This window comes from Dermacentor variabilis, chromosome 2 (assembly GCF_050947875.1).
Source record: "Dermacentor variabilis isolate Ectoservices chromosome 2, ASM5094787v1, whole genome shotgun sequence".
In the NCBI taxonomy this organism is placed as follows: Eukaryota; Metazoa; Arthropoda; class Arachnida; order Ixodida; family Ixodidae; genus Dermacentor; species Dermacentor variabilis.
In genome coordinates, this window is record NC_134569.1 from 257,663,796 (window position 1) to 257,690,725 (window position 26,930).

Sequence of the window (26,930 nt, forward strand, 5' to 3'; positions counted from 1 at the left end):
AAGCGTCGGAAGACATGCAGGTATGCTCGCTACTGTACTGCATGGGCCCGGAGGCCTGCCCGCTTCTCTAGACATTCTCGCTCGACGCCCAGTTGCTCGCTTCATACCAAGCCGTTGCCGCCCGCTTCCCTGAGCACTTCGTGCATCCGGCAAACGAGCTTTACGAGTCGTCGTGGTACCACAGACGTGTTCAGCTACCCGACGAAAGCGTCGATACGTACTACGCAGAATTGCGCAGGATGGTTAAGCGCTGTAACTATCCATCAGCTGCGGTCGAGGAAAGGCTCGTACGCGACCGGTTTGTCGTCGGCCTTCGTGACAACCGTCTCTCGGACCACCTGTGCCGAAACGGCAAGTTTACACTCAAGGATGCTTGGACACAGGCCCGTAAATCCGAGGACGCCGACAGGCAAAAGGCTTTGCTCCAGAACCGCACCGAGCGCACCCGCGAGCTCAACCTCGACGTCACAAAAGCTAACAAGTTTCCCTCTCGTCGTCGCTCTGGAGCTAAGCCTCGTTCGCCGCAGCCGCAAGCAGAGCGCTCACGCAAGCCGTCTGCATGTGAATTCTGCGGCCGCGCGCCTCATCGACGCTCGGACTGCCCGGCCCGACACTCCTTCTGCAACTTCTGCAAAAAGAGAGGCCATTTTGCCAAAGTATTCCGCTCGCGGAAGTTCAAGCAGTACTAGCTCAGCTCCATTATCTGCTCGCCGTCGGGACACCCGCCGCGGCAAAGTTCGTCGACATCACCGTTGGTGACTACACAGCGCACTTCAAGGTCGACTCCAGAGCCGTAGTATCTACCGATCCCAGCGACTTTCCTACACTGCCTGCCAAACTCAACCAAGTCGACACTATGCTCACTGGCCTGGGAGGACAGCCACTGCGCGTGCTGGGCTCGTATCTGGCACGACTTCGGTGGCAAGGGAAAAACAAGCTGTCAGCGCCTCTACGTGATCCAGTCTCTCACTGTGCCTCTTCTGGGATTGCCAGCGCTCCAAGCCCTCCAAGTTTGATTTCTCGACCAACTCAAGACTCCAAAAGCAACGCTGCACGCCGAGCTCTTCAATGGATTGGGCACTCTCAAGGATGAGTACAACATCCGGTTGAAACCTGATGACGTACCTTTCTTGCTAAGCGTCCCTCACAGGATCCCCATCCCGCTGTTCGAGATCGTCCGCCGCGAGCTGGATAAATTGGAGAGCGCAGGCGTGATCCGCAGGCTCGACAAGCCAACACCATTGTGCTCCAGTCTCGTCATCGTCCGGAAAGTCGATGGTTCCTACCGGCACTGCATCGACATGACTCAACTGAGCAAGGTCGTCCTCCGGGAGCGACATATTATACCAACTGTCGAGCAATTCCTTGGCCTCCTCGGTGATGCAACAGTTTTTTCGAAGCTGGACAAGACCGCAAGCTTCCACCAGGCGAAGCTCTCTCAAGATTCCCGAAGAGCTTACGACGTTTATCACCCCATATGGCTGACACTGCTTTTGCCGGCTTCCCTTTGGCATCACCTCCGTGCCAGAATGCTTCCAAAAACAGATGGAAAGAATCCTGGAGGGCCAAGAAGGTGTCGCCAGTATGGTAGCTGACATTCTGGTTTTTGGACGCACCCGCCAGGAACATGACGCCAGACTGAGCCAGGTGCTATATCGCCTTGCAGGTATCACATTGAACCAAGACAAGTGTCATTTTGGGGTCCCCGAGATCTCCCTCCTCGAAGTCGTCGTCGTCTCAGCACAGGGCATCAGGCCAGATGCCCTGTGCATCGGGCAAGGTCGAAGTAGTCAAAGCCATGGAGGCTCCAACGCACGTCGCCGGCGTTAGAAGACTACTCGGAGTGGTGAATCATCTTGCCAGATTCTTGCCACACATCTCGGACGTCACAGCGCCCATCAGAGCCTTACTGAACAAGCCTGCGAGTTGGGTGTGGCAGCATGAGCAAAAGGCAGCATTCGAGAAAATCAAGGAACTCTTGACGTCAGACAGGTGCATGGTCAAGTACCACCCGTCGTACGCCACTACAGTGTCTGCAGGCGCAAGCTCATTCGGACTCGGCGCAGTTTTATTACAGATGCAACCCTCTGGAGAGCGACGCCCAGTCGCGTTCGCTTCGAGGTCAATGACCGAGACCGAGCAGTGTTACAGCCAGATTGAAAAAGAAGCTTTGACAACGGCGTGGGCTATCCAAAGATTCGACGAGTTCGTCTGTGGCATCACCTTCGACGTCGAGAGTGACCATCTGCCTCTGGTTACAGTTCTGAGCAAGATGGAGCTGGACATGTTGCCGCCTCGTATTCAGAGACTACGGCTGAAGACCATGCGATGCCAATTCCGTATGCTGCCCGTGTCAGGAAAGCTGCTAGCCATGGCCGATACTCTGTCGCGCATCAACCACAAGGCACCCACTCCCCTGGACACTATCGAACTTTTTGCAGCACAGGTAGTCGGCTGCACATAGGAAGTCTTGCCACTCGGCCCTAAAGACGTGCGACAGGCACAATAGTCTGATGGTGAGTGCAAGGTCTTCTCCTCCTACTGCCAAGAAAGTCCCAAGATACCACTGCACCTCTCAAAGTGCGCCTCTGTGGCAGATGAGCTGTCTGTCTGCGACGGTGTTCTGCTGAAAGGCGCCCGAATAGTCATCCCATCGTCCCTTCGGCTGGCGGTCTAGACGCTGTTGCCCGAAGGTCATCAGGGCATCAACAGGACCAAAGCCCTAGCTCGGGAGTCAGTTTGGTGGCCCAGTATCTCGGCAGACATCGCCTTTCTTGTCACCAACTGCGAACAGTGCGCTTCCACCCGCGTGAACTTTGCAGAGCCCCTGGTCTCCGCGGCCCTACCTGGATGTCCCTGGGAATTTTTCAGAATGGACTTGTTCCACATCAACGGCCAGACGTTCATCCTGGTGGCGGACTATTACTCAAGGTTTCCTGAGCTGGTGATTCTTAGGAGCACGACAGCTTATTGACGCTCTCAAAACCATCTTTGCCCGCCATAGAATCCCGCAAGAAGTAGGGTCAGACAACGGCCCACCGTTCTCGTCACAAGAATTCGCGGCGTTTGCAGTGGCGCTCGGCTTTAACCATGTGACCAGTAGTCCACACTATGCTCAATCGAACGGAGAGGCGGAGAGGATGGCGTGTACAATCAAGGACCTGTTTCGCAAGTCAAAGGATCCTCCTCTGCCTCTGCTCAGCTGTCGGGATACTACAGGAGTCGATGGCATTAATCCAGAGCTGTTGATGGGACGTAAACACAGAACTGGAGTCCCAAAGCAAGACTCCCAGCTGCGTCCCAACTGGCCGCCAATGAAAGATGTCGTCACCAAGGATGTGGCTTACAAGCAGAAGCAGGCCGACAACTAAAATAGGCATCATGGAGCTCGAGACCTAATGCCCCTCCGAACAGATCAGCATATCTGGGTGCGACGTGATCAAGTGCAGGCTATGGTCCTCAGTCCGGGGCAAAGGCCAAGAAGCTATGTGGTTGAAACGGAGCGAGGAGGCACCCTACAGTGCAACCGGCGTCACCTAGTGCCTTTTGTGCCTACTGCCTCCGGAGAGGAACCACTACCACCGCAGCAAGTTCTCCGTCAGGAACCTCAGCCTGCCGTTTGAACTTGTGAAACTTTGGAAGCGTTTGGCTTCCTCCCGTCTGACCTTCGAAGCTTCAAGGGGGGAGGTGTAGAGGTCGCCACAGTTCAGTCCCTTTAGTTAGGCTGCCACCAGAGTGTGGCGCCCCCTGTGACTTGTGTGTGCTTATATATGTTCGGGCCCAATGAACCTCACCAGAGCAGGATTGGCCGCCATGGTGGAGTACTTAGCCACAACCTCCCTTATGAATACAACAATCAAACCCCGGCCCTCAGTCCCCAGCAGCTGCGAAGCAACTGACCACGGCGGCGGTCAGACCTGTGACGCAGCAGAGGGTGCTAAGAAGCCCTGGATCCGGACAGGCTGCCATTGGAATCTGAACCTGGCAACGTTTAACGCTAGAACGTTATCTAGTGAAGCGAGTCTAGAAGTGCTGTTGGAGGAATTAGAGGGCAGTAAATGGGATATAATAGGGCTCAATGAAGTTAGGAGGACGAAAGAAGCATATGCAGTCCTAAAAAGCGGGCATTTCCTGTGCTACCGGGGCTTAGCGGAGAGACGAGAACTAGGAGTAGGATTCCTGATTAAACCATTAGGGACCGGTTTCTTTTTTTTCTTGCTATCTTGAAATAAATGTCATATCTTAACTTACATATATACTAACAATTAAAACGCAAGAAATTATTACTCTTGCCTAACTGGTTTTTGAAATATAGCCCGTGACCATATGGTCACACTGGTCCCTTACGCTACAGCAAAATACGCGAAGTTAGAAACATTTATTTCAAGCCCTGAAACATCACAAAAAACATATATAGCGAATATTCGAGCACTTATTTAGTGTGATATGGTCTAAATCATTGAATACACATGCCGACGTCATACTTTGTGAATTGTGTATGCACGGCGCTGTTGCAATTATCTCATGCACACCTCCACCTCTTGCCATTAGCTATTGGTGCAACAAAGTGGGCCACTTGGTCATACCGTGTACCAGTCAGGACATCACCAGTCTTCGGTATTCTGCGTTGACCAAGTCCTCTAGGCTTATTGTCCCATCGAATCAGGTAGCTTTGTGCAATTTGCCTGCGGAATTCCACCTGCGTGACGTTGAGCCCTGTGCTACGACTTAGGGCCCAAGTGTTGCTGATAGATACATCACAAAGTGAAGTGAAAATCCCCCACCGCCACTTTTTGCCACGGATTGCAATCCTATAGGTGCCTGCATTTGCATGCATCTGGTCCGTACCTCCTATAAATCTTGTACTTAGCAACAGTGTTTGGATGGGCCACCTTGATTCGCTTCTTCTCAACATACGAGTACCTCCCGTATCGAGTACGGCGTTGTCAAAAAGATCGAACAACTCAACAGGTGAAAAGTCCCTGTAAGCAGCAAAGTATGGGTCGGGAAATATGCCAAGGCTTGTCTGGAGATCACCCTTCGTCCATTAGGAAGCAGCGGATAATTTTGCCGGAATGGCCGCATCAACTACAAAAGAAGAAACCTCTGATATTCTGTCACCTTGCTCGCCAGGGTCGTCATCGTTCGAGTCACATCCACCAATGCGGCGTCCGTCAGAGAAAACAGTTTCAGCGCCGGTTAATAGCTACCACCTGCTTAGAATGTCAATGAGCCCACCTGAGTCTTCATCGACCGAGTTTTCATCCGAATAGGTGCTAGCCTCTGGAGGCTCGATATAAATCACTGACACGTCGTCATGTTCCTCTACGACTGCTTCGCTATTTCTTCCAACATCAACCTATTCATACAATAAAATAAGAAATAACCACTGCGAGAACGCCCCAGCAGCCGTGCACGAGATGAAAATGCAGTTAAAAAAATAAAAAGTTAGGTAGCCTAAAAGCCCAGCGTGACCATATGGCAACGCGCAAGATAACGCGCTCGTTCATGGATAAATCAAGCATTAATCTTTCACAAATGGTCATCGAAGGTCACATATTCAAAGAGCAATACGGAGGTAAGGATATCTGACTATTGCTTAAACAAGTAGTAAAAAATCACACACTTTCCCCTCGGAGCGATGCATGGCAACGCTACTCGTAGAGCAACACTTATTCCTGACTTTGCGAGGGGTTCCCACAAAACGACTGGCAGCTGCTGCCACTTGGTATCTATAAAGGGAACTCTAATCTGTCAAACGGCACGTCAAAGGCGATTTTGGTGCCGTTTTGTTAATCTTAATTGAAATCCACTGTGCAGACTAACGTGACCATATGGTCACGCTGGTCTTTAATGGGTTAATAAGAATATAGCTGGTAACATACAGGAATTCTATAGCATTAACGTGAGGGTGGCAGGCCTTGTGAAACTTAATAAAAGGTACAAATTGGAGGGCGTACAGGTCTACGCCCCTACATCTATTCATGATGACCAGGAAGTCGAAAGCTTCTATGAAGACGTGTAAACGGCGATGGGTAATATGAAAACAAAATAGAGTATACTGATGGGCGACTTCAATGCCAAGGTAGGCAAGAAGCAGGCTGGAGACAGGTCAGTGGGGGAATATGGCATAGGCATTAGGAATAGCAGGGGACAGTTAATAGTAGACTTTGCAGAACAGAAGAATATGCGGATAATGAATACCTTCTTCCGCAAACGGGATAGCCGAAAGTGGACGTGAAAGAGCCCGAATGGCGAGACTAGAAATGAAATAGATATTATACTCTGCGCTAACCCTGGCATCATACAAGATGTGGACCTGCTGATGTAAAAACTCGAACTAGCCTTGATTTGAGGAGGGAAAGGAAGAAACTGGTACATAAGAAGTCGATCAATGAGTTAGCGGTAAGAGGGAAAATGGAGGAATTCCGGATCAAGCTACAGAACAGGTATTCGGCTTTAACTCAGAAAAAGGATCTTAGTGTTGAAGCAATGAACGACAATCTTATGGGCATCATTAAGGAGTGTGCAATAAAAGTCAGTAGCAACTCTGTTAGACAGGATACCAGTAAGCTATCGCAGGAGACGAAAGATCTGATCTTGTATGAGTCTCTAACCCTACAGCTAGAATAGAACTGGCAGAAGTTTCAAAGTTAATCAACAAGCGTAAGACAGCTGACATAAGGAAGTATAATATGGATAGAATTGAACATGCTCTCAGGAACGGAGGAAGCCTAAAAGCAGTGAAGAAGAAACTAGGAATTGGCAAGAATCAGATGTATGCGTTAAAGACAAATCCGGCAATATCATTACTAATATGGATGAGATAGTTCATGTGGCTGAGTAGTTCTATAGAAATTTATACAGTACCAGTAGCGCCCACGACGATAATGGAAGAAAGAATAGTCTAGAGGAATTTGAAATCCCACAGGTAACGCCGGAAGAAGTAAAGAAAGCCTTGGGAGCTATGCAAAGGGGGAAGGGGGAGGGTCAGGTAACAGCAGATTTGTTGAAGGATGGTGGGCAGATTGTTCTAGAAAAACTGGCCACCCTTTATACGCAATGCCTCATGACTTCGAGCGTACCGGAATCATGGAAGAACGCTAACATAATCCTAATCCATAAGAAAGGGGACGCCAAAGACTTGAAAAATTATAGACCGATCAGCTTACTGTCCGTTGCCTACAAAGTATTTACTAAGGCAATCGCAAGTAGAATCAGGGACACCTTAGACTTCTGTCAACCAAAGGACCAGGCAGGATTCCGTAAAAGCTACTCAACAATAGACCATATTCGCACTATCAATCAGGTGATAGAGAAATGTGCGGAATATAACCAACCCTTATATATAGCTTTCATTGATTACGAGAAACCGTTTGATTCAGTCGGAACCTCAGCAGTCATGGAGGCAATACGGAATCAGGGTGTAGACGAACCGTATGTAAAAATACTGAAAGATATCTATAGCGGCTCCACAACCACCATAGTCCTCCATAAAGAAAGCAACAAAATCCCAATAAAGAAAGGCGTCAGGCAGGGAGATACGATCTCTCCAATGCTATTCACAGCGTGTTTACAGGAGGTATTCAGAGACCTGGATAGGGAAGAATTGGGGATAAGTGTTAATGGAGAATACCTTAGTAACTTACCATTCGCTGATGATATTGCCTTGCTCAGTAACTCAGGGGACCAATTGCAATGCCTGCTCACTGACCTGGAGAGGCAAAGCAGAAGGGTGGGTCTAAAATTAATCTGCAGAAAACTAAAGTTATGTTTAACAGTCTCGGAAGAGAACAGCAGTTTACGATAGGTAGCGAGGCACTGGAAGTGGTAAGGGAATACATCTACTTAGTGCAGGTAGTGACCGCGGATGCGGATCATGAGACTGAAATAATCAGAAGAATAAGAATGGGCTGGGGTGCGTTTGACAGGCATTCTCAGATCATGAACAGCAGGTTGCCATTATCCCTCAAGAGAAAAGTGTATAGCAGCTGTGTCTTACCAGTGCTCACGTACGGGGCAGAAACCTGGAGGCTTACGAAAAGGGTGCTACTTAAATTGAGGACGACGCAACGAGCTATGGAAAGAAGAATGATGGGTGTAACATTAAGGGATTAAGGATTAAGGAAAAGAGCAGACTGGGTGAGGGAACAAACGTGAGTTAATGACATCTTAGTGGAATTCAAGAAAAAGAAATGGGACATGGGCAGGACATGTAATGAGGAGGGAAGATAACCGATGGTCATTAAGGGTTACGGACTGGATCCCAGCCCACGAAACACGCAAGCAGCTATTTGATGTCTAAAAGATGTCTTGAACGGCTAATTCAAAAGCCTAGTAGCTGTCTTGATCAAGACATTTTGTAGCCATGGACGTCTAGAAGTACTTCAGTAAGCCCTGCTAATGTTACGCTAAAAGTTGGCTAATGGACGGCTTGACAAGAACAACTGAAGACTTTTATTAGACATTCCCTCAATTTTTTTGCGGCAGCTGTTACAGTAACCCGACGTTTGCCCACAGTTACAATTTATTTTAAACGAGGCATGGACATCAGAAAAAAATTTATATTTTCGGATAGAGTGATGCACAGGTAGTTTTTCCAGATGTGAACCATGGGAATAGTGTAGTACAGCCTCATTGGTCAATTAGTGCTTTTTAATTAGACCAATCAATTGCATGCCGCCTGTCAGAATGATTTTGCAAATAAAAGAAGTTCTGTATTGTATGCTGATATCATTCCAATGTTCACCCATTGACCTAAACAAGAACATCTCTGCATGAAACACGTCATTATTGACAAAACTTCGCCCTGCTGGGTCTCAACCAAATTGAAATAGTTTCTAGCAAAGAAAAATTTTGTGAGTGATGCTGCAGTTCAGGCAAAAAGTACATCGTTTTCAGGTACAGGAGGCACAATAGCCTGATACCAGTATACGAAACAGAACGCTGTGCTGCAATGAGTTAATAAATAAAGGATAGTACACATCTGGAAAAACACTCTGCGAACCACTCTAACTAGCAATATAAATATATTTTTTCTGATGTCCATGCTTCATTTAAAAGTAAATTGTAACTTACTTTGTGGATGCCTCTTGTAAGTTAATGCCACATGCTTGCACTGCATCACGCAAAAATAATGGCCAGTTCTTCGGCATATCGTCCATTAGTGAATTCCTTGTACGTTGCACATTACCAGAACTGAAAGATACATCGCAATATGCTGTTATCTTTTTTCATAGACTGTACGATGAGCTTTTCATGCATAAAGGATGATTGCAAGCGAAAATGCAGCAAGACATCAACTTCACACCACGTCACATACTCATACTTTATTACCTAATAAATGAGAAAAGATGCAGAAAGTGTAATTAACAAGAGTGACAAATAGCAGCAAAGGTGATCATGGAAAAATCTTGAAGATGATTGCCGCCGCTGCCAGAGCAGGCCAGCCTTCGTAGGAGAGCACTTGCTGCCCACAAAAGCTTGCTGTCACAGGCCACGCATGACGGTTCTTGTAGACATAGGCAAGCAATACCTGCACAGAAGAGGGGAAAAAATGCGAGGGAGGAAATGGGAATACTGAAATTGGAACTTCAATTAGCAACATGTGCTAAGTAAGAAGTTTGCCTCACATTAAAAATAAATATAAGCACTCCTTTCCCTTAAATTACGGGTAACTTAAGGCATGTATGCATGTACGCTTAAGTATTTCCTGGCATATAGTCATTAAATTGCATAGCAGAGTCAAAGTCAGCCCTTAAATTAATATATGGTATTTTGTGGCTAAAAAGCCACTTATCAACCTGTAAAACAAGTCTGAGAAGAAAAGAAGAACTATTTTAATGACTGGTAAATGTGGAGAGGTCAGCCGGATAATGGAGCATCTGGCCTGCTATTCTACGTAAGTGAAGGGGAAGAGGGGAAGAAAAAGGGTCACGATTAGGCGTCGCCTTCACGCGCAAATATTTGCACATTATTGGACGGACAGACTCCCCGGACTGTTCAGTGTGTGGCACTGTAGAGACTATAGAACATGTGCTCGTGGTGTGCCCTGAGTATGCGCGCGAAAGACTGACAATGGCAGATACCTTGAGACATTTACACAATGGACCACTGTCGGAGAACCTCTTGCTAGGCGCATGGCCACAGAGTTGGCAGACGACAGAGACAATGCGTGCTCTTTCACGTTTCCTAGGTGACACAGGCCCGGACTTACGCCTGTGATACCAGTTGTGTAATGTGTCCTTCACCTCGTTCCTCCCATTATCAAGTCTGAGAAGCTTCCTGCAAGATATAATCAGTTGAACATAGTAATTCACTCTGCAGGTAAATGATGTACTAGCTTAATTAAAAAGTTAAACAGCGTTTTATATTGTTAACTAAAAGCAAGTTTGGCATTTTGCACTAACTTTCTTTCAAACTTAAACATGACGCAGTACAGAGTGAGCAGCTAGCATGCAAAGGAGGACTGGTGATAAAGTAGTGTTCCAAAGCAACACTCCTAGCTGGATCAATCACTTTTGTTGATATATTTTCATGTGACCCTAATTGGTTTAGGGCAACACCTCACACAAATGATGCGTCATACAAAATTGAAAGTATCTCATGATGTGATCAAACGATAAAATTGTCCACTGTCTTGGAAGTGTTAACATGCTGTTTGCGCGAGAAAGTGCAAAGTGGTTCGTATAGGTAGCAAATTCATCAGTGCATCTATAGCATGAGGTAATTCTGAACATCTACGTTGACCCGCAATTGAGAAGCCACTGCACACAAAAAGGTGTATTCAAGTAATGGTCCATGCTGAATAATTGCCCACCTAGTGAAAAGTCAAATGTGGCAGGCTAATGGGCCAGGGCAAATAAATTGCTAAATTCTGACACCTCCAATTATATTATTGAAACAGGTAACAAAAAGCAGCACAGGTAAAATTGCAGTTATGAGAAAATTTTAAAAGCACCTCTGCAAACTGCTGGAACCCTCAGCATCATGCCTGTTCTACACGCACATCTGTTGCAGCACAATCTATATCTCAGACACAGGCGCCTCCACACATCACTTCGTGATCTCCTCACAATAAGGTTAAAAAACAGTCTGACACAAGCTACCTGATGTGCTTCATTTTGCAAGCGCCAGCCAACTGCTGACGGTGGTAGAGCGAAATTGAAGTTTGTCCTTGTATGGAAGCCTCGGCCTATGTTTTATCAATTTTAGCGGCAAAGCACACCTTTTACAGCACACAAATCTTAAATTAGACTGCTTGCTGATGCTGTACAGTAAATTCCTGTAAAAAAACTAAATCACACAGAAAACATTTAGAATACCAAACTAATCAAATACTGGCTTGAATACATTTGTGCATTAGGGAAACAAGGTGTAATATACACTGTTGTAGCAAATTTTTACTCATGTATGGAATACTTGTATGACGCAACAGAGTTAATTTGCGAGTTCTTACGTAGCACTGACTACCTAGAGTTAAATTTTGTAAGGCTTTGGGGGAAACTAATAGTAGAACTGTGTATGTACACTGGCACTGAGAAATTGGTTATAATAGTGGCAGCTTATAAAGAACCAGCGCAAAAAATGCCCGTTTTGAGACACCAACTAGCTATTTTACCACGAAGCGCACCCTGGCCTTAACCCATATAAAAAGCACAGGGAAGGCCAGAGAGGGTACAGTACATTGGCTTACACTGATCACGATGAGGTCCCGTCATCCAGCTAACGCCAAGCTACAAGAAGGATGTCGAGCCGTCTATAGAGTGAAAGGAACAAAAGAGAGCATCAAGTCAGTTGAAAGGCAGATTTGCAATTACAAATAAGGTGACCCAGTCAGTCATTCATTAATAAATGTCAAGCTGTCGTGATTTCACTCCCAGATGAAGCACCTACTAGGATAAAGGTTTTGCTGCTTATTTAGAACAAAACACAAGTGAAATTTGTACATCAGCAGACGATTTAATTTGGAAAGTAAACATTGCAGTTATAATTTTGTTTTGCTATAAAGTGGGAACGCAACAAACTGCAGAGTCACTGACACACGCGCGCGCACACGCAAGAACAAAAGGACACAACATAGGGCGAGTTCAGTCCGGTTCAGCATTACAGCCAGTGCTTCTTCGTCGAATGCACTCTTTCGGTTGGTTCGTGCTACGTTAACCACATACTAACAAGCAGGACAAAGTTCTGACTGGTGTTGCGGAAGTCATGGAGCGTGGTAGTGCTGAACGGCTGAACACAAGCAGAACCCTCGTATAAAAGTAAAGACGAAAACTCGCAGAGCAGGAGAGCCCATCTATCAAGAACTGTCGTGGGTAACACCTAAAAATATTCACATTGTTGACGAAAAACGAAGTGCAATGTATTTCACTTACCGGAAAAAGTGTTAACCGAACGTGGGACGTATACGAAGACACATCGAGACACGAAGGCGGCGAACGCAGATCCCGCCATTGTGGTAGTGAGCCGTCGGCGAAAACAGGCAATACAGCCGATGTCACGAAGCACTCATGCAAAACACACGCAAAAAGCATCAGCACAGCTAAATGACTCCACTTAATATCCAGTATAAATGTACAGAACGGCTTAGAATGACGCACAACTGGCATAACGAACCCACGTACGAGACATTTACGGGCGGCCAAATTACTGCCAGCCAGTGTTTCCAGCATGGAATGAGATGTCTGACAAATTTGGATTGTGCCGCCGAAGTGATCGCAGCGCGGTGGCTCTGTGACACCGCTGTGCAACGCCGGCGTTTCGCTCCTGATGCTGATGGTTTCCAGGCGTCGTGTGCGCGCCCCGTATGGAAAACAATAACACGCCCTTGATTTTTGAAGTTCTGGTGTGAAATTATTTAAGACTAAAGCCAATTGACTTATGTTGCTTCCAACGAGTTCGATTTGTCTGCGGCGTTTTTTATTCGCTAACGCCGACGGCCGACGGTAACCGCACTTTTAACACGTCGTTTGGCATTTTATGCACTTTTAGACAAAAAGATCTATAAAAGTTCTTGAGTTAGACATTCTGAATGTTTTTACCAAAATAGACTCTAGTGACACCAGTAGTGGGTTTTGCCGCAGATAGAATATATACTAGCATATTCCAAGTGCTGAGATTATGTTTAGAAGAAATTCTATTTTCAGTCTTATCATAGACCAAGACGTCTATAGCCGTTTGTAGCCGTTTCAAGAAGTTTTTAAGAGGTTCTGTGTTTCGTGGGAGGGGACGGGAAGAGTAGCAGGGGGCGGCAGTAGGTTAGGTGGGCGGATGAGATTAAGAAGTTTGCAGAGGAGACATGGCCACAATTAGTACATGACCGGAGTAGTTGGAGAAGTATGGGAGAGGCCTTCGCCCTGCAGTGGGCGTAACCAGGCTGCTGCTGCTGCTGATGATGATGATATATTTTCGGGCCCAATAAAGAGGGGGGTCCGTCTCTGCATGCCCGTGTCCCCGTGGCAATAACCACACGACATGGTTAAGCGCGTACGAGCGCGAGAAACTCTACCGGATTTTGTGTAAAAAACGTGGAGGCCTCTAAATACAGTGCCTTAATTATAGGTGGTTACGCGTTCTTTAGAAGCGCATACGAGCACGAGAAACTTCACCGGTATTGTGTAAACAACGTGGAAGTCTCTAAATGTTTGCTAGAAAATCAACCAGCAGTAAGTCAAGATTGCGTTTTCTGGTTGTGCGAGCTGCAAAATGACAAACATTCCGTTACATAATGTCAATTCCATAAAGTAGTCATTGCCACAATAGACTTGTGTTAGGCGGTGAAGCATACTTAATGTATCGCGGTGTAGTGTAGGAATAAGTAGTCGGGGCCACTGCGTTACTCTGGCGATTTTATTCTTTTGGGATGATGACCGTGAGCTTTTAGAAGGCGTAAACAAAAGGAATCATGTTGTAAGCGCATGGCACAAACCCTGCCGATGCATCACTTGCAGAAAAAAGAAAACAAATTGAAGTGTGGCACCAAAAAAAAAAACGCCATGACTTTTGTACGACCAAAGCAGTTCCAAGAATATTCAAGCGTATTCAAAGCTCCTGCCTGATTTATGAGTCTTTAAAGTGAATGCATATATTGTTCACCAACCTTAGAAACAATTCTGCTGTACCTTAATTATGTAGCTTTAATGACATGTGGCAAATATATAATGTGTGTCATGTGGCGTTGTGTTGTTTGTAACCTACCGCTTTCACATGGTAATGTGTACATTGGCTGTAAGCGTTAATGCATCCTCGTTGAATAATGGTAACTCCTCGAAAGGTGAACCACCTGTCAAGCCATTCAGGGAAAACACAGGGACGGTGTGAGATGGAAATTCAAGACGATAAGCAAAACGAGAACAAAGTGACAGCTGGAGCCAACGTTTCGACAAGTGGGCTTGCTTCTTCGAGGCGACATATGCTTTCCTCGCCACAGTATATATAGGTGGGGTTATTCTAAAAGGGAGAGAGTGTAAGGCGGGTGGGTGTGGTAACTACCCAATGGTGTTAGTGGCGAGGGGGTCGAATTGAGAATAAAGGAGTGCTGTGCACATGACCAGTGACACGGCTGTCTGTCAATCACGCGTCAACGGCTGTGTGTCAGCTGGCGTGTCAACGCCATGCACAGCAACCCTCTATTACGTGTTTCGCTGGTGGTCATGGGCTGTCGTGTCTCTCAGAGAGATACTAGAAGGAGCGCAGAAACCAGTGCTCGTGAAAAAAAAAGAAAAATTTATAGAAAATACTGAAATTGAATAAATAAATAATTAAAAGAAAAATAACACTAATGATCTTTCATGGAATATGCATACTAATTATATTACTGTTAATGCTAATCGCATGTTAGGATGTTTTCGTCGTAACTTTTCTACCGTTCCTACTTCGGTAAAATTGACACTACAAAACCCTAGTTCACTCAAAACTTGAATACGCATCTGCCATTTGGGATAACAATCAAGCATCACTAACTGTAAACCTTGAAGCAATTCACAATCGAGCAGCTCGCTTTATGTTATCTAACTATTCCCGCCATTCCAGTGTTACATGTATGAAAAAAAAACCTGAATCTACCAGATCTTTCATTACGCCGCGAATATGTGCTCGTCTTTGCCTATTCCACAAGGTTTATCACTCTAACCACGTGCTCAAGAATGAACTTATCACCCTGCCTTTCTACATTTCATCCCTTTCTGACCACAGATATAAAGTTGTCGTCCCATCCTCCTGAACGAACAAGTATCATGATTCTTTTTTACCCCGCCCAAGTGTAGACTGGAACCACCTTCCCGCTTTCATCATTCAGATCACAGATATATCTTCATTCAAAACAGCAGTCCACCACGCTATCGCTTAATGTTGTCTGCATACCATTGTCTATTACATATTACATTGCTTTGTTATGTAGCACTCCTTTCTGTAGTGCCTTAGGGCCTTGAAAGTATGTATAATAAATAAATAAATAAATAGATAGGCAACCAAACTAATTGCTGTTGCCTATAGCTTGAAATTTAGCATAGTGAATACATTCTAAAGCTCCCTTTGAAATGTTTATGCCTGTTGGTTGCACTGTCTTGAACTTATGGATAAGGTATGATTCTTTGTATTTTCTTTCTTGTTCGGAACGGAAATCTGACTGTAAGATGTAGAGTTTAAGTTCATCAAAGTTATGAGCTGATTGGTTGAAATGCTCGGTGACGGCTTTGGGAAACTTTTCAGCTGTGTCCGCGCGATGTCCGTTTAATCTGACATTCATTGATTGGCTCGTTTCACCGATATATTGTTTCTTACAGAAGGAACATTCAAGCATATAAATGACATCCGAACTTATACAAGTGAAGCTAGATTTGACTTCGCGTGTATAACTATTTGCAGTGCTTTTCATTTCAATTTCACCTAAGGCGACACCATGCTCTTATTACGGGTGAATGATGTTGGCCGACTTTTGCGCGCACTAACATGTCTTTAATGTTCCTGTCGCAGCGATAGGTAAATCTTGGTACATCCGGGAACACTTTTCTCAGACGCTCGTTACTTGATAATCTTAGGTGGTATTTTCCTAGGATGTTGCTTATGTTTGGGAGTGCATTAGAAACATTTTGTGATAAAGGCTGGCGGTCTGTCAGATTCTGGTGTAGGCTGTTTCTTCGCTAATTACGACTGTCTCTCCAATCTTGAAGCGACATCATAAGCTCTATCGAGAGCAACTTGTGGATAGTTTCTGCTAGCATTGTTTTAAGGTCATTTAGGTAGTGGATATAATCGTGGTCTTCGCTGCAGATTCTTCTTATTCGTTTGCCTTGTCCGACAAAAATTCCTTGCTTGCAGTGTCACGGATGATGACTGTTGTAGTCTAAATATTGCCACCTGGTGTTTTGAGCCAGCAAACGGTCAGCATTGCGTACCCAGCTAAAACGGAGAAGAAGACGACGAAGTCAACGAACCCGCGCCAGCTGGAGAACCGAGAAATCCGAGCTTCTCAGAATTACACGGGGCAAGAAAAGCAAAGAAAGCCTTAACATACGGCTAAAGGGGCAGCCGATACCGGAAAGCCTACAAATCAGGATCCTTGGAATGTGGGTGCAATCCAACCAGCGCTGCACCCACATGCTGAAAACACTCATGCAGCCAACAACCGAAATAGCACGCATGATCACGCAAGTGTCACAAAAGAGATATGGAATGAAAGAAGGAGCCACACTTAAGCTGGTTGGCAACCTGGTGGTCAGCAGGGTCGCATACTCACTCCCGTACTTCAACTGCACCAAACAGAAAATGCAAGAAGCGGACACAATTTTACGCAAAGTGTACAAAACAGCACTTCACCTGCCGAACAATACATCGACAGAGAAACTAATGGCACATGGTTTAAGCAACACCTTCGAAGAACTAAAAGAAGCCCAAAGTGTCGCACAGCTCATGAGACTCCAGCAGACCAAAACGGGAAGGGAACTGCTAATAAGGCTAGGCTTCGCGGAATCAATCAAAGAAACCCAAAGAACGGAGGGGATTCCTGATGAATATCGGAAAACATACACTGTTAGCCCCCTACCCAAAAACATGGACCCAAACCTCCACGCGGCGCGAAGGGACGCAAGGGTGAAATACGTCGAAAAGTACCTGGCCACGAAAACACAACAGTATACACATATGCTGCAGTATACGCCTAGCAAAGAGGCACAAACATAGTAAATACAGCTGCGATAGTAATAAGCCAGGACTACAAAGAGATCAGCAGCGCGTCAATGAAGGACTGCTCGGTAGCGGAAGCTGAGGAAATAGCCGTAGCTCTAGCGGCAGTGGAGGGCTACCGATCCGAAAGGTCTTTAACAATACTCACCGACTCGCAAACTACGTGTCGGAATTACATGAACGGCAGAATAGGACGCAGAATGCTTCACATACTCCGCTCCTGCAGGGCTAAGAACAAAGTCAGGAATACAATTTTCTGGGTACCAGGACACGCTGGAATAGAAGGAACGTAAGGCGGACAAGGCAGCTCGAGAGCACACAAACCGAGCGGCCACAAGCGCTGACCCTGAGGAACCCATACCAGTTGACCCAAGCTACTCTGACATTCTGAATACTATAAGGGGGTCAGAATCAAATATTCTCCACCCAACAGCCTAAATCAGCCTGAAGCAACCTCTTGGAGGAGGCTGCAAACAGTAACATACCGAAATCTAAACACACTAAGCAAGATGTTTCCCACCCAGTATAGAGACATTTGCCCCTGATGCGGCGCCAAGCCCACCTTATATCACATTACATGGGAATGCGTTCAGAATCAACAATTCCTTCAAATAAAAGACCCGAGTGCGGAGCAGTGGGAGAGGGTGCTCTCTAGCAGCGACCCGAAAGTCCAGCATGGACTAGTAAGGCACGCTCACCGAGTAGCCACCCTCAGTGGTGCCCTGGAATAGGGGCGTCGACCCTGCGCAGATGGGGAATAAGACCGTGAAGACGGCCAACCACATCTGCCACCGCTACTTTCTAACCAATTAGAGCAAATAAAGTTTTTCCTCCTCCTCCTCCTCAAGGCTCGCATTTTTCGTGTCTGGGTGCTGGTACTGTTCCCTACTCTTGCCTTAGCGTGTGACAAACTGGTGGAGGTGCGGGGTAATCAAATCTATGCACCAAACCCCACTGAGCAGCTGGAGCTCCTGCTGCTCGGTGGGGTACGCCTGTACATCACGCCAGCACAAGGATCCATGGACAAGCTCCTGAGTTTGAACTCCTTTCAGAGAAAATGGCAGCTCCGACCACCCCAACCGCTATGGACGGCACAACGCCGATTCATTGTACGCTACTAAATCTGCGGACGCCGAATCCCTTCCACAGCGCCATATATGAGGATGTTGAAGATTGTCTGGTGCACTATGAACATGTTGCCGCGCTCAACAACTGGGATGACGCAGACAAACTGAAAAACGTGTAGTTGAGCCTTAATGATGGCGCACATGTTTGGTATGAGAATCGTGCAGATGCCCGAACTTCATGGGCAGAATTCAAACACCGGATTCTTGAGACGTATATGAGCCCTGACCACCGAGAGAGAGCTGAGCGTGGTCTCCAGTACCGTATACAAATGCCGAATGAAGGTGTCGCAATGTATGTCGAGGACATGACGTGTCTCTTTCGACGAGCCGACCCCAGCATGTCGGAAGAAAAGAAGGTGCGGTACCTGATGCGCGGGGTGAAAGAGCAGCTGTTCGGCGGTCTCACGCACAGTCCTCCCAAGTCTGTGTCAGAATATCTTTCCGAGACCGTCAACATGCAACAGACTCTTCGGCAGTGGGCACCATCATACGAACGCCAAGTGAACGCTGCCTCACCTACGAACTTCTTCGGTGCTCTCGGGGGCCACGTTGATTTCTTTCGAGAGCTCATTCATCCCGTAACCCGCGAAGAACTCCAGAAACTGTCGGTACCCTCACAGCCGACGCTCAGCTCCTTGTTCTCAGCATGCGCTAAGAGAACCACCCTTCAACACGGAAACTCGACCGCTAAGAACTGACAGCCCCCGTATGTCATATTAGCAAGCTTTGAGGCAACCTGCCCCGCCTCCCTCCCCGCTTCGCACCGCATTCCCGGCCATGCTACAGCCTGTCCAAGCGGCCTCGTATTACCAGGACCCCCGACAGGCTCCAAGGAAAGCAGACGTGTGGTGGGCACCTGATCGCCGTCCCCTTTGCTTTCACTGTGGCGAAGCTGGGAATGTCTACCGACGGTGCTCCTATCGAGAGCTTAGGCTACGCGGATTCTGGGCAAGCGCGCCGCGACCTAGGTTCGGCCAGCGTCCACATGAAATTGAAGAATACGTTGCCCAGCAGCGTGAATCCCCATCAGCTCGACACCAGTCACGCTCCTCTTCGCCGCGGCAGTATTCTCCGACTCGCCGTGCGTATACGAGTGTGGTGCAGGGTCGGTCGCGCAGCCCACGCCAGGAAAAATTAACCACAGCGGCCTTCGGGGGCGAGGCCGCTCAGTCTGGACGTGCTCAAGGACCCCTACTGACGCGTACGCGGACCGACGATACATCGACGATGACAGTCCTTGCTGATTACGGAAGAATTTCTTTCGACATTCCTGTACTGCTCGATGGTTGATGATGATTGAAGTTTATTGGCGCAAGGGCATCTAAGCCCATAGAGCGCCAGGACATGTGTTTTGGTTCAGTAAAATTGTGGGTTTATTGCTATGACTTAAAATAGAGGCTCTATAGAGGCCTACACGTAAGACTAATCTGCATATACTAGTGGATGAATTCTAAAATAATTACGAAAATAAATATAAAGCCGTAAATGTATTGTTTATAGGCACACATGATAAATTATTGCGGATAGCCCGAGTCCCTTGCCGTACAATTCTTGCTTACGCAAGAAGTGCAAGAGAGCCCAGACATACTTTTGTGCATCAGATTGTGCCTCACCTGTGAGGCACAATCTGGTGGTTAGGATGATATGAGATGATGTCTAGAAAGTTAACTTCTGCAAGATAGATGAGGGGGTATATGATTTGAGAAAAGTTCCCTAAAATGAACCACTCGCTCTCGGTGAAGTTGAGGACATTGAATGAGGACATGTAGGACGGTTAGGTTCTCACCGCAGCGTGTGCACGTAGGTGGGTCAGTTGCAGTCAAGAGGTATTTGTGTGTGCCGTAAGTGTGTCCTATTCTGAGTCGTGCCAGTGTAACTTCGGTGTGTCTATGAAGCTTCAGTGGGAAAGATTTGGTTAACTGCGGTTTAAGCAGGTGGAGCTTATTTTCAATTTCCTTGACCCATTCAGCTTGCCAATGATTATGGAGCGCCTTTCGTACCACATGTTTCATGTCTACACCAGGTATGCAGCTTACATCAACGGTATTCCGATGAGCCGCTTGTCCAGCATTTTCGTCCGCCATTTCATTGCCTGCGATCCCAGAGTGGCCTGGCACCCAGCATACAACAAGAACTAGGTTTTGTTTATACGCTATGTGAATGTTTTTAAGGAGCAAGTTTAATACAGGATTTCGGCTTGCTTTGCCACAGGACAGGGCTGTGTCAACGCTTAAAGAATCTGTGTATATTATAGACTTTTGTATTTTGTGCTGTACTATATGGTCAACAGTTATCAGAATACCGTACGCTTCCGCTGTAAAGATGCTGCTATGTTTATGTAAGGCTTTAGAGTTGGAGAAGTTTGGGCCATGGGCTGCACATGATACCGAAGTTGCAGAGTTTGAAGCATCAGTGAAAAATGCCATAGATTTATACTTGTCTTCAAGGGCCAAGAAATGTTGCTGGATGAGGGCATTTGGACAACTCTTTTTGTTAAGTTCTGTAAAGGATAAGTCACAGGAGACTGTACATTGCTCCCAAGGTAGGATGGGCTCAGCATTGTCACTTTCCTGCAGATCTATGAAATCTACTCCGAGTTTTTCTGCAATAGATTTTACTGCTAACGGGAACGGCGGGGCGTGTGAAGGCCTATTTGAATACAACTGACATGTGGACTTATCCCTTATGAGTGCTTTGCATGGATGTTGCTTTAGGGACATGGTTCTTATTGCATAGGTGACTCCGAGATATATAAGCTGATAATCCAGTGGCCATTGATCCGACTCTGCATAGAGACTTTGGACAGGGCTCGTACGAAAGCCACCAAGTGCTAGGCGGATACCTAAGTGATATACAGGATTGAGTACTTGAAGTGTTGTCTTTGAAGCCGACTGGTATACAATACATCCATAGTCTATGCGGGACAACACAAGGCTTTTAAAAAGAGATAGGAGACAGTGTCTATCTGTTCCCCACGACTGGTGAGATAAAATATTTAAAATGTTCATAGTTTTAAGACATTTCGGCTTCAAATGTTTTATAGGCTGCGTGAAGGTTAGCTTAGTATCGAAGATTACACCCAGGAATTTTTGTTCTTTTCTATTTATCAGGCTTCTCCCATGCATCGTAATGCAAGGGTCCGGACATACCCCTCTTCGTCTAGAAAACAGCACACAGGAAGTCTTTTCTGCTCTGAATCTAAACCCGTTTTCGTCTGCCCATTTCGTGAGCCGATTAACACTCAACTGTATCTGGCGTTCACATATTGATAAGTTGCAAGATTTAAAGCTGATTTGGATATCGTCCACATAGACAGAATAAGACACCATGGGTGGTATAACAGAGCGGAGAGAGTTCATTTTGATTATAAAAAGTGTGCAACTTAGCACTCCTCTCTCTGGTACACCGCTTTCCTGAATAAAAGTGCGTCGTAGTACATTACCAATTCTTACGCGGAACTTTCTTTCAGATAAGTAATTTTGCAAAATGTTCAGCATACTACCACAGATTCCATAGTACGACAGGTCTTGCAGAATACCGTATCGCCAGGCTGTATCATATGCCTTCTCAAGATCAAAGAATACAGATAGACAGTATTGGCTATGTAGAAATGCATCACGCATATATGAGTCAAGGAGAACAAGATTATCAGTTGTAGACCTCGCTCTTCGGAAGCCAGATTGGCGAGGATCCAATATACCATTATATTCCAAAAAGAACACAAGGCGACGGTTAATCATTTTTTCACATACCTTGAGTAAGCAGCTATAGTGAGTGCAATTGGTCTGTAAGTGTTAACTAGGGAAGGGTCTTTGCCGTGTTTGAGTATTGGTAGGACTATTGCTTCTTTCCAAGATGAGGGCATATGACCAGTAGCAAATATCTTATTGTAAAGGCTTAAAATGCAGCTTAGGGTCTCATAAGGCAGATTGTTGATCATTTCATAAGTTATTTTGTCAGAACCTGGAGCCGAACTACCACAAGAGCCTAGGGCAAGCTTGAGTTCATGGAATGTTAACGGTCTGTTGTACCCTTGTGATGACTTGTTTGGACGCAGAGGAACATTTTCTGCTATTCTTTTATGGTTTAAAAACTTTTCAGAATAATTTTCGGAGCTTGATACTCTCTGAAACTGCTCACCAAGAGTGTTTGCTTGATCTTCTATTGTATCGCCAGAGCCAGGGATGAAAGGAAAAAGATTTGCACGTTGACCTTTTAGTTTACGTACCCTGTTATATACTTTACTAATATCCGTGTATGAATTTATGTAGGATACGTAGCGTGACCAGCTTTCTCTTTTGGATGTTCGGCGGATGCGGCGGCCATTTGCGTTGCACCGTTTAAATTCTATTAGGTTTTCTGTGGTTGGATAGTGTGAAAATCTACTCCATGCTTTGTTCTGGCGTTTCTTTGCAGTTTTGCAGTCTCTGTTCCACCATGGCTTTGGATTGACTTTATCTGTGCAGGACTGAGGTATGCAGTTTTTAGCAGAACAGAGGATATGTTCAGTGATGTAGCTTGCCAGTTCCTCTACACCTAGGTGGTCCACATCTTCCAGGCACAGTTTACACATGTTTCTGAATTTCGACCAGTCTGCACAATGAAGTTTCCACTTTTTGGGGTAAGCTGGTCCATCGTGCCACTTTGATGTTTCTAGGAGTGTATAGGGAAATGATCGCTCCCATATGGATTACTGATAACTCTCCATTCCAGGTATGGAAGAAGTGATGCTGACCCTATGGCTAAATTTATACATGAATACGTATTGCGTGTGGAACTATAAAAGGTTGGCTCTGCCTTGTTAAATAGACAGGCTCCAGAAGAAAGAAGGAAGTTCTCTATTGCCCGTCCTCTCGCATCACATCTTGAGTCACCCCAGAATGTGCTGTGAGCATTGAAGTCTGCCATGACCGGAAGCTGGTCAATCAGCTTTTCAAATTCTGCAATGTCAAACCGTTCATCAGGCGGTAAATATATAGAGCAATTAGGTATAAGTTGGTTGAACAATATAGCCCGAACAGCCACTGCTTCAAATGAACTTTGAAGTGATACATGCTGGCATGCTACTGACTTTTGGGCTATGATTGCCACCCCACCTGAAGAAGAATTACCATTATTTCTATATTTACGGAAAATGATGTACTGTCTTAAGAAGTTCTTGTGTGTAGATGTTAAATGTGTTTCTTGAACACAGAACAGTCGTGGCTGATATTCCTCTAGCAGATCTTTGATATCATCTAGATTGCGAAATAGGCCCCTGGCATTCCACTGAATTATTTGTGTAGCTATATCGAGGAAGATTTTTGTTTTCTGTGTTCAAGAGCACGTGGTAAAGATAGGTAAATATATATACAACGACGGTAACCGTTTAGGCTACCGGTCCCTTTCTTTGAGCAGTTACAGGTATTTTATCTCTTCTGGCGCTCTCTTGAGAGCGCTGATCTTTCGGCGTGAAAGACGCCGGGGATTTCTGATCGACCTCCATAACCTTCTCGGAGGCGCTGGAGGATCGTGAACTAGGCGCTGAAACTCGCGTCCCAGGCCGTGGAGTTCGGATTAGCTTTGGGACCTGCGGAACGGAAGTCTGCAGGCCCACCTTCGATTTTGATGGAGCAGCACTTGCTGCTGCCACCAGGGGGGCAGGCGGAGTGATTACCGGACCGCTATCAATGACCGCGGTAGACTCCCGAGGGATTGGTGACGCTGCCCCCCGTCGCGCCACCTCGGAAAAGCTTGTGTGATCTAAGTACGAAAGGCGTTTCCTTGCTACGTGAAATGTAATATTTTCTTTGACCTTTAGTGAGATGATTTCTTTTTCTTTCTTCCACTTAGGGCATGTCCTGGAGTAGGCTGGATGGCTTCCTTCACAATTCACACAATGTGGAGATGAGTCGCAAGTGTCTGATGGATGTTCATTCGAGCTGCATTTCGCGCAAGTCTGCCTTCCTCGGCATGTCTGGGATCCATGCCCATACCTCTGGCACTTAAAGCACCGTCGAGGATTTGGAATGTACGGCCTAACACGTACTTTGATATAGCCTGCATCCACTGTACTAGGCAACACACTGGTACCAAAGGTTAGTACAATGTGCTTTGTTCGAAGTTGTTCGTTATTCCTGCGGATTAGAATTCGTTCTACCTTGATGACATTCTGGTCCTGAAAACCTTCAAGCAACTCTTCATTACTAAGATCCATGAAGTTGTCTTCAGAGATTACTCCACGGCTCGTGTTCATGGTTCGATGTGCGGACACAGTGACCGTTACATCGCCTATGCATTTCAAGTCATTCATTTTCTCATATTGGGTTTTTTTTTCAATTCAAGGAGCAGATCTCCATTGGACATCTTTGTGGCTCACGTATGCCGTTTGATCTAGTTGGAATGGACCTTCTTGGACCATTTCCCTTGTCTTCCTCCGGCAATAAGTGGATCATTTTCGCAACTGATTACTTAACGCGCTACGCTGAGACGAAGACACTACCACGCGGCACAGCATCTGAAGTTGCCCAGTTTTTTATGCATCACATTGTGCATCATCACTGACCGAGGGACGGCATTTACGGCGAAGCTTCTGGACGACATCTTCCAAGTTGAGTTACATGAGTCATCGAAATGCCACTGCATACCACCCTCAGACTAATGGCTTGACAGCAAGACTAAACAAAACACTGGCAGACGTGATCTGTATGTATGTAGATGTCCAGCACAAAACGTGGGACGAAATCCTGCCGTACGTAACGTTTGCGTACAACACTGCCACGCAGGAAACTACACGATTCACGCCGTTTCGCCTCGTTTATGGTCGAGATGTTCAAACTATGCTAGACGCCATGATTCCACATGAAGACATCGATCAACTCGACCAATTAGCTCCTGACGTCGAGGAGTACATTCAGCGCGCCGAGGAAGCACGTCAACTGGCCCGTGTGCACATAAGACAGCAGTAGTGTACAGATGCAATAAGGTACAATCTCCACCATCGACAATTACCTATGAGGCTGGTGACCAAGTTTGGGTTTGGACCCCCATTAGACGGCGAGGCCTCAGCGAGAACCTCCTGAGCAAGTACTTCGGACCACACACAGTACTAAGGCGTGTAAGCGACGTGAACTATGAAGTTATTCCAGATGGAGACCTACCATCTCCCAAGCGCCGTTTACCACGCGCAGAGACTGTACATGTTGTCCGCCTCAAGCCGTATTTTACACGGTGATGTTAAGTGTACTGGTGAAACAAACTTTTTTTTGCTATCGTCGCGTCGTCCTCCAAAGAACTGCGAAACATTTTTTTTTTTCGTGACGACAGAACACATTTTTTGCCTCGTGTGCATGTCCGTATATGTGCTAGCGTGTTTCCTTTTTTATTTTGTCTTACCTAATTTGTGTACTTTCCATGCACGTCTTGTGTTTGAGCATTGAGTCGACGCTTCATTGAGAGGGGGAATAATGCTACCTGGTGTTTTGAGCCAGCAAGCGGTCAGCATTGCGTGTCCAGCTAAAATGGCGAAGAATACGAGGAAGTCAATGACCCCGCGCCAGCTGGAGAGCCGTCCCTTCGTGTTTGGCATTTTTCATGTCTGGCTGCTGGTACTGTCCCTTACTCTTGCCTTAGCGCGTGACAATATTGCTGGCTTTCCGTATGCTTCCAGTTAAGTGTCGTTCTCAGTTTTCCATTTTCTATGTAGACTGTCGCGTTGAGGAAGTTGATCTGACTAGGAGAGTGGTGAGCAGTAAATTTAATACTCTGGTCAAAGCGATTGCAATGGCTAATTAAGTCGGTTCATATGCTTGTGTCGTGTTCCCATATTATAACTATGTCGTCAATGTAACGAAAGTAGGTGTGGGGTTTTAAAGGGTAGGATTTCAACAGGTCTGCTACAAGCTGTGCCATGAACATTTTCGCATACGTGGAAGTGAATGGTGTTCCCATGCTAGTGTCGAAAGCTTACAGGTAGTGAATAGTGTCACGTGGTGGTGACGTTGAAGAACACAGTAGCAAATACTGTGAAAGACAAAACTAACTTTTATTGGGCGAACCTGGGCCCACAAAAACAGGCTACACTTATAGCACAACGATAGCGACGAACACGGTCGGTGATCGTCGAAAATCTGATCAGCGGGTCAAGTGCGTCGGCTTTTATAGATCGGTCGTCGAATGTTCCAGATTAACCGCTGGGACCCGCTTGTCTTCCACAAAGTTCTACACTATTCGCGTCGCGCATAGATGCAATCAGATTACACAAGTTGCGGTGAAAGACAGTGGACGGAACCATCGATAACATTCCAGAAACTTCTTTTACATGCAGGCGCGTCTTGCGCTGTGCGATAACATTTGTTAGGCGGCGAAACGTGGTCGCCCGATAAAGTTAAGTACATGTGTCATTGCCCCCCTCTAAAAAAGCATCGACCCGATGCTGCAAACAAACGAAAGTAATAAACAAAAGCACTTGCAGCACAGAAAACAAAAAAAAAATAAGGAAGTTCGTCAGCGTCCGTAAAAGGGTTTAAGGCGCACCACGTGGACCCCTTCAGATCGTGCGCGGCGCCGCTGTGAATGCGAAATGCCGTCTGGCACGACCTCATAGTCCAGTTCGCCAATACGTCGGATGACCTTGTAGGG

General features: G+C 46.2%; 1 protein-coding gene and 1 long non-coding RNA gene across 5 annotated transcripts in view; one reads left to right on the forward strand and one right to left on the reverse strand.

Annotated features, from left to right (window-relative positions):
* Gcat (Glycine C-acetyltransferase) overlaps positions 1-26,930 on the forward strand; it is a 259,739-nt gene that overhangs the window by 173,684 nt on the left and 59,125 nt on the right. The gene's annotated exons all lie outside the window — the stretch shown is intronic.
* Positions 9,831-12,641, reverse strand: LOC142571257 (uncharacterized). The gene is made up of 3 exons (XR_012825820.1): positions 12,378-12,641; positions 11,696-11,758; positions 9,831-10,284 (listed from the first exon to the last, which is right to left on the reverse strand). It is a non-coding gene; the product is annotated as an uncharacterized LOC142571257 (long non-coding RNA).